Source organism: Oncorhynchus clarkii, chromosome 2, assembly GCF_045791955.1.
Source record: "Oncorhynchus clarkii lewisi isolate Uvic-CL-2024 chromosome 2, UVic_Ocla_1.0, whole genome shotgun sequence".
In the NCBI taxonomy this organism is placed as follows: Eukaryota; Metazoa; Chordata; class Actinopteri; order Salmoniformes; family Salmonidae; genus Oncorhynchus; species Oncorhynchus clarkii.
In genome coordinates, this window is record NC_092148.1 from 68,345,018 (window position 1) to 68,359,771 (window position 14,754).

Sequence of the window (14,754 nt, forward strand, 5' to 3'; positions counted from 1 at the left end):
CTCTTAAGCAGTAGCGGTGTGTGGGTAAAATCACTGGGGAAGCCAAGCCATGAAAAAAGCAGTTTTACAACCTATGTTGTGATAATTGCATTGTTTGTTCTATAAGCAAGTTTATGTTTCCGTCATTTTACGACTCCTTAAAAACTATTAGAACCACAGACAGTTATCGCAAGTCGCAAAGAAATCAGGAACTGCCTCCGCTATTCCAGCACCATTTAAATTTCAACATTTCAAAATCATCAAATCTCCTCTGCTTAAAAACAACTTAAAGATACCAACTACAATTTAGTTCAATCAATGTAAGCTCAATATCATGTGGCTGTCCGTGGTACTGATCTGTGTGTGTGTGTGCGCAAGCAGAAAAAACATGTTGACTCACCCTACTTGTAGAGGAAAGTCCACTCTTTCATGTTGCTTAAATGGTCTATACAGTAAACGTTTTTAGTTTTTGTTATCCTTGAGTAAGGTACCTGACTAATATGCTTGCTGGTTAGCCTAATTTCCTTTCACGGGCAACGATGAGCCAGCTAGTTAAGTAGCCTACTACTTCCACATCTAGCTCCATATTGAACTTTCATCGTCTCAGGCAAGGGGTTCAATGTATGAATTTGTGGTCGGATCAGAATTAAGTAGAACCACAAGTGTAAATTTCCATCCATGTCTAATTTAGGAAAGGGACAATGTAATTAAGGTAGCTAGCTAGCCACTGGAGGACAACAACACAACAATTCAAGTTTTTTCTGTTGATAAAGTTTTGCTTTTTATGTGATGGGATTGGTGTGAGGCCAATCACTTGACACTTTTTTTATGGTGCGCCAGGACCATTCACAGCTGAGCTCACTCAGTTTATTGACTCAATTCTGAGTGGCTATTCTTTTATTAAAAAAATTATCAAGGGAGGCCAAATACTCGATGGCATCCAATACTTCCCTTTGTTATTGAATTCAATGCTATGTGCGGCAACAATGTCATACTCTTTTTGGCCAGACAGCTGATATATGAGCTACACATACTGCGACAGAGGGGCGCTGTTTCGCTCACTCGGATGCTTTCTCCAGTGAGATACATTGAGCCACTTCCAGATTAAAGGAAAACTATGAAACACAGAGAGACAAAAGGTAAACTATTATATACAACAACAACAAAAACATTTGGTACAAGTTTTGGGGAAGCCTGGCTTCCCTTGGCATCCAAACACGCCAATGCTCTTGAGGGTAAGGTAATCCGAAAGTAACTGAGAGTAATCAGATTACATTACTTAGTTTGGGTAATCCAAAAATTACGTTACTGATAAAAGTTTTGGTCAAGTAACCATTAATTGTAAAGGGTTACATTTTGAAAATAACCTACCCTGACAGTATTATAATGTAGTAAGATACTGTGTGTCTGTTCTGTCTGTGAGTGTAGAGCTGTAGGATGTTAGTTCGCTAGTTAAAAACTGTTTCCATCTGAGTAAGTTATAACTCTGATGCGGTCCTCTAACTGTATCTGTCACCAGACCTCACTGTAGCAGCCTGGGTTTCTATCGCAATCATGCATAATTTACTATACACACCTCATTACAGCTCTATCATACTAACTACTCTGTGTGTGTGCATGTGTCTCATGTGTGTCCAGACCTGATCATATCATTTCACCCCTGCCAAGCAACAGGCAATGCTTTGTCTTGATGATGGACAAAGATTGACATTGGCTGACATTGACTATATGACACAATTATTATTATTATTTTTTTACCTTTATTTAACTAGGCAAGTCAGTTAAGAACAAATTCTTATTTTCAATGACGGCTTAGGAACAGTGGGTTAACTGCCTGTTCAGGGGTAGAACGACAGATTTGTACCTTGTCAGCTTGGGGGTTTGAACTTGCAACAACCTTCCGGTTGCTAGTCCAACGCTCTAACTACTAGGCTACCCTGCCGCCCCAATGATTAATACCCCCCCCCCCCCCACACACACACACACACATACACACTGTAACACCACTAGTATGATACATTTGTGCTGAAAATGTACCCCTAACTCCAGTGTACGGACAGCGACAATAGATGTGTCATGGATGGTACATTCCTTCTGCTGTTGTGTTATATCTCTATGAGTGAGTGCTTTATGATAAACATACTTTATTGAGCTGTGCTATGATCCTATCATGCTGTCCAGGTCATTCAAAGAGGTGTGTATGTGTGCGTGTGTGTGTGTTTGTGTGTGTTTGTGTGTTGTCATTCAAAGGGGTATTAGGCCCCAAACAGACAGAGTAATCTGATCCCCATTGATTGGGCTGAAAGCCACTCTCAGTATGAGGGATTGGAGTTATTGCTATTGATTTTAATAACTAGGCTGTTACAGTTCATTCAGTGCACAGCCAGTCGATATCAGGGAATATCAGGAGCAGTCAATAGCAGAGAAATGAATGGGAAAATACCATAGGGAGATATTCTCCTGTCTGGTGAAAAGCTCCTCCATGCAGGTCTAGGAAATGATCTAATATGGAGATGGCATGAGATAGTATGGTACGATATAGATCACACTGTGATGCACATGGTTACATAAACGTATTGAGAATATTTGTATGAATTGCTTGTCCTTTTTGCAAAAAGTGTATCTGTTTTACTGTTGGCCTGGATGAGTCTGTTAAAGACTAATTCATCCGACCATTAGGTTTATCTGTGTTGGGGACTATATAACACATCAGATGTAGGCCAGCAAAATCAGGCCATCCAGTAGCCAATCACAGATGTCCATACATAACCAGTCCCATAGGCCTGTAGGCCTATTGATCGCTAACTAATTATTTGTCAGCTGTAATTTTCCCTCTGGAGTAGGATACAGGCTGGTAATGATCTGAATCTAGCGTTGTAGTGTAGTGGAGCTGTTCTGACCTGGATCTCTCCACAGTTATGGCTAATTGCATTGATGACCAATTTGACCCTTACTATGACATATTGTACCATGCATGTCATTACATGCAGATTTCGTCAGTAATTTTACTGCAAATCACAATTTTACTGCATAAACCACAAAGTGCCTCAGAGGCATTGCTGATGAAACATTTGCGAATAGTTTAATTTGTATGTTTCTGATTTTATTTGTACCTTTATTTAACTAGGCAAGTCGGTTAAAAACAAATTATTATTTACAATTATGGCCTACCCCGGCCAAACCAGCACGACGCTGGGCCAACAGTCCCTATGGGACTCCCAATCACGGCCGGTTGTGATACAGCCTGGAATCGAACCAGGGACTGTAGTGATGCCTCTTGCACTGAGATGCAGTGGTGTCATGTACACTTCTTCTGCTCCCATGACATTTACCCTTTGAGAGTGTATGTCTGCATGGTCAGCAGTGTGATGTCTTTCTCTTTGTCTTTCACTTCAACTCTCTCTCTCTCTCTCTCTCTCTCTCTCTCTCTCTCTCTCTCTCTCTCTCTCTGCTGAAGATCACAGAGGCTCTGACTTCCTCCACAGGGCTCTGCAGAAAATGGGGATAATTTTCACAGATCAAAAAGAATTCAATTCATGGTTTGATAAAAGGAAAGAAATTACTTAGATTGAGCTTAATGACAGGTCCCATGGTGAACGGTGTGACGGCTTGACATTGTAATGACGGTGTGTATGTCGAACATTAGGATACAACTTTGATGGATTTAGAATGCTGGATATGGTAAGGTGAAAGTGTCAAAACCCAAATGTATTTCACTATGTTCCTTATGCGTTGCTGGGCCAAGGGAAAGGGTATGGAGTGAATAGGTGTCACGCCCTGACTTAGATATCTCTGTTCTTCTATATATGTTGGTTAGGTCAGGGTGTGACTAGGGTGGGTACTCTAGTTTTTGTATGTCTAGGGTTTTTGTATGTCTAGGGGTTTTTGTATGTCTATGTTGGCCTGATATGGTTCCCAATCAGAGACAGCTGTTTATCGTTGTCTCTGATTGGGGATCATATTTAGGTAGCTATTTTCCTCATTTGTGTTGTGGGATCTTGTCTATATATAGTTGCCTTTGTGCACATAAGTAGCGTCACGGTTCGTTTGGTTGTTTGTTGTTTTGTTAGGTGAGTTTTGTGTGGAACTCTACTCACGCTGCGCCTTGGTGTCATCATTATGACGAACGTGACAATAGGGGCCGTTGAGAGTGAGAATAATGTGGGGTAGTCTCCCCATGATAGGTGGGAAGAAGTCGATATGGAATCTCGTGGAATAACAAGATAGAGAAACAGTGTGTGCCAGTGTGTGTTTATAAAGAGGAGTGAGGTGTTGGAGTGTGTATGGCAATTCTTTAGCCACAGTACCTGGGGCAGCATACTGTATTACAATGGCTGGCAGATGATTGGAAATGTTTTTTATTGACATAGTAAATGTGTTTTACACAGGCAGAGGGCTGTCTGGTGATAAAAGATGTACACATGCTATCAAAGATGCCTGTAGCAGCTTCCCACTATTCAGGGATCTGTGTATGGCGGTGTGTATGTGTGTGTGTTTGTGTGTGTGTGTGTGTGTGTGTGTGTGTCTACTCTGCACATGTTTGCATCATATAGTAGTTAATTAGTTCCCAGGTGGCCAAGAATTGGAACTGAACACTGAGCTGAATACATCCCATATGAATGCTGCTGCCCCCCCCCCCCCCCGCCCCCACCTCTTTTTCTCTCTCTTTTCCTTTTTCTTACCTGTTATTACCCTTTTGACATTTGGGTGCTGAGGAGCAAGGAGACTCAAATTGGCATCTTACATAACAGACAGATTAGAAGAACAACCCTCCAGAGAGGGAGGGAGGGATGGAGGGAGAGAGAGAGAGAGCGAGAGAGAGAGAAAGAGAGAGAGATTGAGAGAGATTGAGAGAGAGAGAGAGAGAGAGAGAGAGAGAGAGAGAGAGAGAGAGAGAGAGTGAGAGCGAGAGAGCGAGAGAGAGAAACAAACACAAACACACCCTACAGAGCCCCAGGACAACAGCACAATTAGACCCACCCAAATCATGAGAAAACAAAAAGATAATTACTTAACACATTGGAAAGAATTAACCAAAAATCAGAGCAAACTAGAATGCTATTTGGCCCTACACAGAGAGTACACAGCGGCAGAATACCTGACCACTGTGACTGACCCAAAATTAAGGAAAGCTTTGACTATGTACAGACTCAGTGAGCATAGCCTTGCTATTGAGAAAGGCCGCCGTAGGCAGACATGGCTCTCAAGAGAAGACAGGCTATGTTCTCACTGCCCACAAAATGAGGTGGAAACTGAGCTGCACTTCCTAACCTCCTGCCCAATGTATGACCATATTAGAGAGACATATTTCCCTCAGATTACACAGATCAACAAAGAATTCGAAAACAAATCCAATTTTGAAAAACTCCCATATCTACTGGGTGAAATTCCACAGTGTGCTATCACAGCAGCAAGATTTGTGACCTGTTGCCACGAGAAAAGGGCAACCAGTGAAGAACAAACACCATTGTAAATACAACCCATATTTATGCTTATTTATTTTATCTTGTGTCCTTTAACCATTTGTACATTGTTAAAACACTGTATATATATATAATATGACATTTGTAATGTCTTTACTGTTTTGAAACCTCTGTATGTGTAATGTTTACTGTTAATTTTGGTTGTTTTTCACTTTATATATTCACTTTGTATGTTGTCTACCTCACTTGCTTTGGCAATGTTAACACATGTTTCCCATGCCAATAAAGCCTTTGAATTGAATTGAATTGAATTGAAACACAGGGAGAAAGAACGGGGAAAAAAAGTTATCCTCTGATTTCCAAGGAAGTCTTAAATCGACACCACAGCCTCCCGGTACAGAATGTGTGTAAATGTGTGAGTATGTTTACATGCCCACTATTAATTTGATATTAAACTGATTATGGCAGAAGGCGGATTTCAGCATTAGTCATGTAAACACCTTACTCTGCTTATCTTAATCGGTGTAAGGTCATAATTGAAGTAAGCATACGTCGATTGAAACACCTGATTTTCAGAACAATCTTTTGAATTATTAGGTCATGTAAACAGCTTAATTGGCGTTATAGAGGTTGTGGCAGACCAGAGGGTTTGATCTAGATGATTATACAGATCAGACACGGAGTGTGATACCTCAATTCAAAGTGTGTTTATTTAAAACAAAGAAAAAGAAAAGGTACCATCGAGGCACAGAATATGTTAGAGGAAAAACAAAAAAAAATGGAAGAACTTATTCAAGAAAGATCCAGTGTAATAGATTATAAAAAATAAAGCGAACTGGATGGAATATGGGGAAAAATGCACCAAATTCTTTTTCAATCTTCAATATAGAAATGCTACCAAAGAAAATGTATTGAAACATGATGGAGTCACACATGATTCACTAAATTATATTTTGAAAGAAGAAGTAAAGAGGAAGTAAAGGAAGTACTTTAAGAATATGTTTGCATTTCAGGCTCCTCCATCTCCACTAACTGAAACTAATTATATAGATTTTTGTCCTAATAATATTGTAAAATTAACATATGTACAGAAAAACTCATGTGAAGGCCAAATTACAGAGGAGGAACTGCTTGATGCAATTGGGGCCTTTAAGGATGGGAAAGCTCCAGGGCTGGATGGCATACCAGTAGAAGTATACAAAACTTTTTTTGATATACTCAGAGGACCATTATTAGCATGTTTTAACCACTCCTATATAAATGGTAGATTATCAGACACGCAACAAGAAGGTCTGATATCATTATTAATGAAACAGGACCCAAGTGGTATATATAAAGATCCAGTCCTTTTAAAACATTAGAGACCTCTTACACTTCAGTGTTATGATGCAAAAATCCTAGCAAACTGCTTGGTGCATAGAATTAAAAAAGTATTGTCAGATATTATTCATACTAATCAGACAGGTTTTTTACATGGACGATACATTGGAGATAATAAAAGACAAGTACTGGAAACAATAGAATACTGTGAAATATGGGGATACCAGGCCTGGTTTTCATAGCTGATTTTGATAAAGTATGACTGGAGTTTATATATAAATGCCTAGAATATTTCAATTTTGGGGAATCTCTTATAAAATGGGTTAAAGTTATGTATAGTAACCCTAGGTGTAAAATAGTAAATAATGGCTACACCTCAGAAAGTTTAAAACGCTCTAGAGGAGTAAAACAAGGTTGTCTACTATCGGCATATCTATTTATTATTGCTGTCGAAATGTTAGCTGTTAAGATTAGATCAAACAATAATATTAAGTGATTAGAAATCCGTGGCTTAAAAACTAAGGTGTCATTGTACGCTGATGATTCATGTTTTCTTTTAAACCACAATTAGAGTCTCTCCACGGCCTCATTGAGGATCTAGATACTTTTGCTATTCTCTCTGGATTAAAACCAAATTATGATATTACGTATTGGATCACTAAAAAAATGCACATTTGACATTACCATGTAGTTTACCAATAAAATGGTCTGACGGAGATGTGGACATACTCAGTATACAAATCCCAAAAGAAAGAAATTATCTCACTCCAATATATTTTTATAGAAAGTTAGCAAAAATAGATAAGATCTTGCTACCATGGAAAGGAAAATACCTGTCTATTTGTGGAAAAATCACCCTGATTAACTCTTTAGTCATATCACAGTTTACCTATTTGCTTATGCTCTTGCCAACACCTAGTGACCTGCTTTTTAAAATATATAAACATAAAATATTCAATTTTATTTGGAACGGCAAGCCAGATTCTATGTTTTCGTTTTCTATGATTTTGTATTTCTATGTTTTGGCCGGGTATGGTTCTCAATCAGGGACAGCTGTCTATCGTTGTCTCTGATTGGGAACGATACTTAGGTAGCCCTTTTCCCTCCTTTCAGTGTGGGAAGTTAACTTTGTTTGAGGCATTGTGCCCTGTAAGCTTCACAGTTGTTTTGTATTGTTTATTGTTTTGGTCGGTGTCATTTCTAATAAAGGGAATATGCCCGCTAACCACGTTGCGCTTTGGTCCTCTTCATTCGACGGCCGTGACACATCCTATGTTCAAGAAGGGCCCTTTTCCCTTTATTCAGATTTCACCGGCCCACTTTCGGTTGTTTGAAAAGGAAATAATCTCCAAAATATCTTTATTTTTTAAACAAGCCTTAGAAAGTTGGTTGCATTTTCAGTTTAATCCACCTGAAAAGACAGAACAAATAATACAACAAATATTGTGCTTAAATTCAAATATACTAATTGATTAAAAAAACTATTTTTTGAAGACATTTTTAAAAAGATATAATTTTTGTGAATGATATCATAAATAGGACTGGTGGAGTTATGTCACACATGCAGCTAACACAGACATATGGAAATACCTGCTCTACCCAAAATTACAACCAATTAATTGCAGCATTATCACAAAAATGGAAGAGGCAAGTAGAAGGGGAAAAAGTAAGGAACTTGTATGTCGGCCCTGTATTAAATGGTTCAAGGAAAGTGTGATGAATAAAAACATATACCAATTTAAGGACCAAAAAACTGAAAGCTGTGCCATATAAATTGCACAATTGTTGGGAAGAGATTTTTGATGTACCCATTCCATGGCACATGGTTTATGAATTGATACGCAAAACAACGTCGGATGCAAAACCTCAAATTTTTCAATTTAAATTACTATACAAAATTCTTGCAACTAATAGAATGTTATATATACATGGGAGATACAATGGGAGGGGTTGAATGGAGCTGAAGGGTGGGACTAATAACAAGATAACCAATGTAAAACATACGGGGTCTGTAAAATGTATATAGGTTCAGAAATTTTGTGAATAGCATAGTTACAAATAGAAATCAAACTGGATGGACATCAGATATAGAGGAAGGACAAAAAATAACTATTGTAAAATAGACTGTGTCTGTAAAATGTGTATAAGATGTATAAATTGAAGGTAAAAGCCGAAGTGTTTATTAGTTTTCTCCAATTGGGGGATCGGTGGTAGGGTTTGTGGGGAATAATAATAAAGGTATATTCTTTAAAAAAAGTATGTATGTCTATATAGGTATGTGTACATATATATGTGTATACGTATGCATGCGTGTATGAATATATATATTTACCCCAAAAATATATGGGGGATTGGAAATTATGCAGACAATTACATTGATGGAACCAATATTCGTTCTGCAATATTAAGCTGATCCACCCCTTTAAAAAGAAAAAGAAAAGGAACAGGTCTCCTCTAGGAGACCGATTCCGGGTTACCGCCTTCTGAGCTGCTGTCTCCTCTGAGGTAGAACACCGAGCACCTCAGATCTAGCAGACTATGAGGACTATCCGGTAGCAATTCGGTAGCAACCTCTCAGTACCTCCAACACCCCTGTGTGCTGCCCTCCTGGCAGCTTTATTGGCCCCGTACAGATGGTGAGCAATCAGCCCCTTGAAACTTAACAGCCTCAATCAGCCCCAATTAGTCCTGGCTGGAGGACCCATCGAGCATGGAATCCTCCTCTGCTTGTTCACCAGGTCAAATCAAATCAAATTTTATTTGTCACATACGCATGGTTAAACAAAATAACATCAAAGCAAATTGTACTAGTCACAAGCAGAGTGTGTGTTTGTAAAGAGGAGTGAGGTGTAGGAGTGGGTATGGCAATTCTTCAGCCACAGTACCTGGGGCAGCATACTGTATTACAATGGCTGGCAGATGATTAGAAATGTTTTTTGTTGATATAGTAAATGTGTTTTACACAGGCAGTGGGCTGTCTGGGGATAAAGATGCTATCAAAGATGCCAACTTGCAGACTTGTTTATGTGCTGCTGTGTGTTTTGTTGCTAACCTTTGTTACCTGACAACTTTACGGTTTTTACTTTTTAATTACTGTTTATGTTTTTAGTTTTTCCCTCGCTTGACTTTTTTTCATTCATTTTTCACTACAGACGCTTTATCTGGACGTGGTTCGTCAGGACCTCCACCAGCTGAAGCTAAGTAGTAACATTAACATGATGCCTTCTAATTGCAGTCGCTGTACTCATAATATACAGGAGAACAATCGCCTTACGGCGAGGATAGCTGTGCTGCAAGCCCAGCTTCAGATGCAATCGTTAGGCAAGAGTAATTTCAGTGTAGGAAAAGGATGAAACAGCGTCTGTACCACCAGTAAGTACAGAGTGTAGTATAACTCCCCTCGCAAAGTCCCCGCAGCCGGACAACTTTCTCATGGCTTCTCGATGCTCAACCGGTGTCGCTCATTCAGACGGTTCTCCCCATTAAGCAGTGAGTTGGAGTCAGAGGCCGAGCCTTCTCTGGTGGGGCCTGACTCTTTTCGGGGTCTGAGATGCCGAAGCCTCCCACCATTAGCTCTGACAAATTGAAAACCCTAGTCACTGGCGACTCCATTACCCGTATTATTAGACTTAAAACGAATCATCCAGCTATCATACACTGTTTACCAGGGGTCAGGGCTACCAACATTAAGGCCAATCTGAAGATGGTGCTGGCAAAAGCTAAAACTGACTAGTGTAGAGAGTATAGGGATATTGTTATCCACGTCGGCACCAACGATGCTAGGATGAAACAGTCAGAGGTCACCAAGCGCAACATAGCTTCAGCGTGAAAATCAGGTAGACAGATGTGTCGGCATCAAGTAATTGTCTCTGGCCCCCTCCCAGTTAGCGAGGTCTACAGCAGAGTCTCACAACTCAGTCGCTGGTTGAAAACTGTTTTCTGTCCCTCTCAAAAGATAGAATTTGTAGATAATTGGCACTCTTTCTGGGACTAACCCACAAACAGGACCAAGCATGGCCTGTTGAGGAGCGACGGACTCCATCCTAGCTGGAGGGGTGCTCTCATCTTATCTACGAACATAGAGAGGGCTCTAACTCCCCTAGATCCACAATGAGAGAGGGTGCAGGCCAGGCAGCAGGCTGTTAGCCAGTCTGCCAGCTTAGTGGAGTCTGCCACTAGCACAGTCAGTGTAGACAGCTGAGCTATCCCCATTGAGACCATGTCTGTGCCTCGACCTAGGTTGGGCAAAACGAAACATGGCGGTGTTCGCTTTAGTAATCTCACTGGAATAAAGACCTCCTACATTCCTGCCATTATTGAAAGAGATTGTGATACCTCACATCTCAAAATAGGGCTACTTAATGTTAGATCCTTCACTTCAAAGGCAGTTATAGTCAATGAACTAATCACTGATCATAATCTTGATGTGATTGGCCTGACTGAAACATGGCTTAAGCCTGATGAATTTACTGTGTTAAATGAGGCCTCACCTTCTGGTTATACTAGTGACCATATCCCCCACGCATACCACAAAGCCAGAGGTGTTACTAACATTTATGATAGCAAATTTCAATTTACAAAAAAAAAACCTACTCAATAACTTTTTATAGATACTGTTTACAGGCCTCCTGGGCCATATACAGCGTTCCTCATTGAGTTCCCTGAATTCCTATCGGACATTGTAGTCATGGCAGATAATATTCGAATTTTTGGTGACTTTAATATTCACATGGAAAAGTCCACAGACCCACTCCAAAAGGCTTTCGGAGACATCATCAACTCAGTGGGTTTTGTCCAACATGCCTCCGGACCTACTCACTGCCACAGTCATTCTCTGGACCTGGTTTTGTCCCGTGGAATAAATGTTGTGGATCTTAATGTTTTTCCTCATAATCCTGGACAATCGGACCACCATTTTATTACGTTTGCAATCGCTACTAATAATCTGCTCAGAGCCCAACCAAGGATCATCAAAAGTCATGCTATAAATTTTCGGAAATCCCAAAGATTTCTAGATGCCCTTCCAGACTCCCTCCGCCTACCCAAGGACATCAGAGTACAAAAATCAGTTAACCACCTAACTGAGGAACTCAATTTAACCTTGCGCAATACCCTAGATGTAGTCGCACCCCTAAAAACCAAAAGTGTTTGTCATAAGAAACTAGCTCCCTGGTAAACAGAAAATACCTGAGCTCTGAAACAAGCATCCAGAAAATTGGAACGAAATGGCGCCACACCAAACTGGAAGTCTTCCGACTAGCTTGGAAAGATTGTACCGTGCAGCATCGAAGAGCCCTCACTGCTGCTCGATCATCCTATTCTTCCAACTTAATTGAGGAAAATAAGAACAATCCAATCCAAATTTCTCTCTCTCGGAGGACCTGAGCCCTTGGACCATGCCTCAGGACTACCTGGCCTGATGACGCTTTGCTGTCCCCAGTGCTGCTGCTCAAGTTTCAACTGTTCTGCCTGCGGCTATGGAAAACTGACCTGTTCACCGGACGTACTACCTGTCCCAGACCTGCTGTTTTCAACTCTCTTGAGACAGCAGGAGCGGTAGAGATACTCTGAATGACATTTGCTTCTGAGGTGCTGACCTGTTGCACCCTCGACAACCACTGTGATTATTATTATTTTACCCTGCTGGTCATCTATGAAGTTGAACATCTTGGCCATGTTCTGTTATAATCTCCACCCCGCACAGCCAGAAGAGGACTGGCCACCCCTCATAGCATGTTTCCTCTCTAGGTTTCTTCCTAGGTTCTGGCTTTTCTAGGGAGTTTTTCCTAGCCACCGTGCTCCTACACCTGCATTGCTTGCTGTTTGGGGTTTTAGGCTGGGTTTCTGTATAGCACTTTGAGATATCAGCTGATGTAAGAAGGGCTTTAGAAATACATTTTATCTGATTTGACATGCGCTGAATACAACAGGTGTAGACCTTACAGTGAAATGCTTACTTAGAAGCCCCTAACCGACAATGCTGTGCACCGGTTAGTTGAGGTAATATGTACATGTAAAGTGACTATGCATAGATAATAACAACAGAGAGTAGCAGTGGAGTGGTGTAAAAGGGGGGGGGCAATGCAAACAGTCTGGGTAACCGTTTGATTTGGTGTTCAGTACTGTTATGGCTTGAGGGAAGAAGCTGTTTAGAAGCGTCTTGGACCTAGACTTGGCGCTCGGTGCCGCTTGTCGTGCCATAGCAAGGAGAACAGTCTATGACTAGGGTGGCTGGAGTCTATGACCATTTTTAGGGCCTTTCTCTGACACCGCCTAGTATTGAGGTCCTGGATGGCAGGAAGCTTGGCACCAGTGATGTACTGGGCCGTTCGCACTACCCTCTGTAGTGCCTTGCGGTCAGAGGTCGAGCAGTTGCCATACCAGGCAGTGATGCAACCAGTGATGCAACCATGTTCTCAATAGTGCAGCTGTAGAACCTTTTGAGGATCTGAGGACCCATGCCAAATCTTTTCAGTCTTCTGAGGGGGAAAGGTTTTGTCATGCCCTCTTCACGACTGTCTTGGTGTGCTTGGACCATGTTCGTTTGTTGGTGATGTGGACTCGAAGGAACTTGAAGCTCTCAACCTGCTCCACTACAGCCCCGTCGATGACAATGGGGCCGTGCTCGGTCATTTTTTTCCTGTAGTCCACAACCATCTCCTTTGTCTAGATCACACTGAGGGAGAGGTTGTTGTCCTGGCACCACACGGCCAGGTCTCTGACATCCTCCCTATATTTGGTCTCGTCGTTGTCGGTGATCAGGCTGATCACTGTTATCATCAGCAAACTTAATGATGGTGTTGGAGTCGTGCCTGGCCGTGCAGTCATGAGTGAACAGGGAGTACAGGAGGTGACTGAGCATGCATCCCTGAAGGGCCCAGTTGTTGAGGATCAACGTGTCGGATGTGTTGTTACCTACCCTTACAACCCAGGGTAGCGTCCCGTCAGGAAGTCCAGGATCCAGTTGCAGAGGGAGGTGTTTAGTCCCAGCTTATTGATGAGCTTTGAGGGCACTATGGTGTTGAATGCTGAGCTGTAGTCAACAAATAGTATTCTCACATAGGTGTTCCTTTTGTCCAGGTGGGAATTTCATAGGATATAAAATCACACAGAGATATCAGACTTTTAAAATACGTTTTTTTTGTTGTTGCATAAATGGTCTAAATTCAATGTTCTGATATGTTGTACCAGTGTGTTGTGATGTTCCATTTTACTGTAAAATTAATACACTGAAACGCTGTTCTAATATCAATGTTCTTTGTTCCATTATGTTCTGACAGGAAGGTTTGTTTCTACTAATGTAGCAGACTTGAATAAACCAGCAGTTCCTGGAATTACCAGATGTTGTTCTCACGCTGATGAATAACACAACACAGGAGGTAGCTTTTCATTATATGAGGACAATATACTCACACACACACACACACACACACACACACACACACACACACACACACACACACACACACACACACACACACACACACACACACACACACACACATACACACACACACACACAAACAACACACACACACATGCAAACAACACACACACACACACACACACACAAACAGATATGCCTGTGTACATCATCCAGGTCACCCGTGAAACAAGTCATTATTTGAATGAGGACATCGGGAGATGACATGTAAACCGGCCACTGGGGCAACAGTGAGCGCTGTTACCTTCATGACGGTTTTGGTATGGCTTGGGCATTGTGGGTTTCAGTTTTGCTTGGGCACAGCCTGATCAATCTTTAATACCGCAGTTGACAGTGCATGTCAGAGTAATAACCAAGCCATGAGGTCAAAGTAATTGTCCGTACACCCCCGAGACAGGATTGTGTCGAGCCACAGGATTGTGTCTGTGGTCCCAAAGAACACAGGGGCCTCCCTCCTTCTTACAGTTTTTTTCGATTGCTAAACGACAGTGGACACAACTGGAGTCACATGTGCAAAACTCTAACTACAGTCTGCACAGCAGCAGTTCATGTGGACCAAACTCTAGTTCGTTTTTCATTGCTTGAACA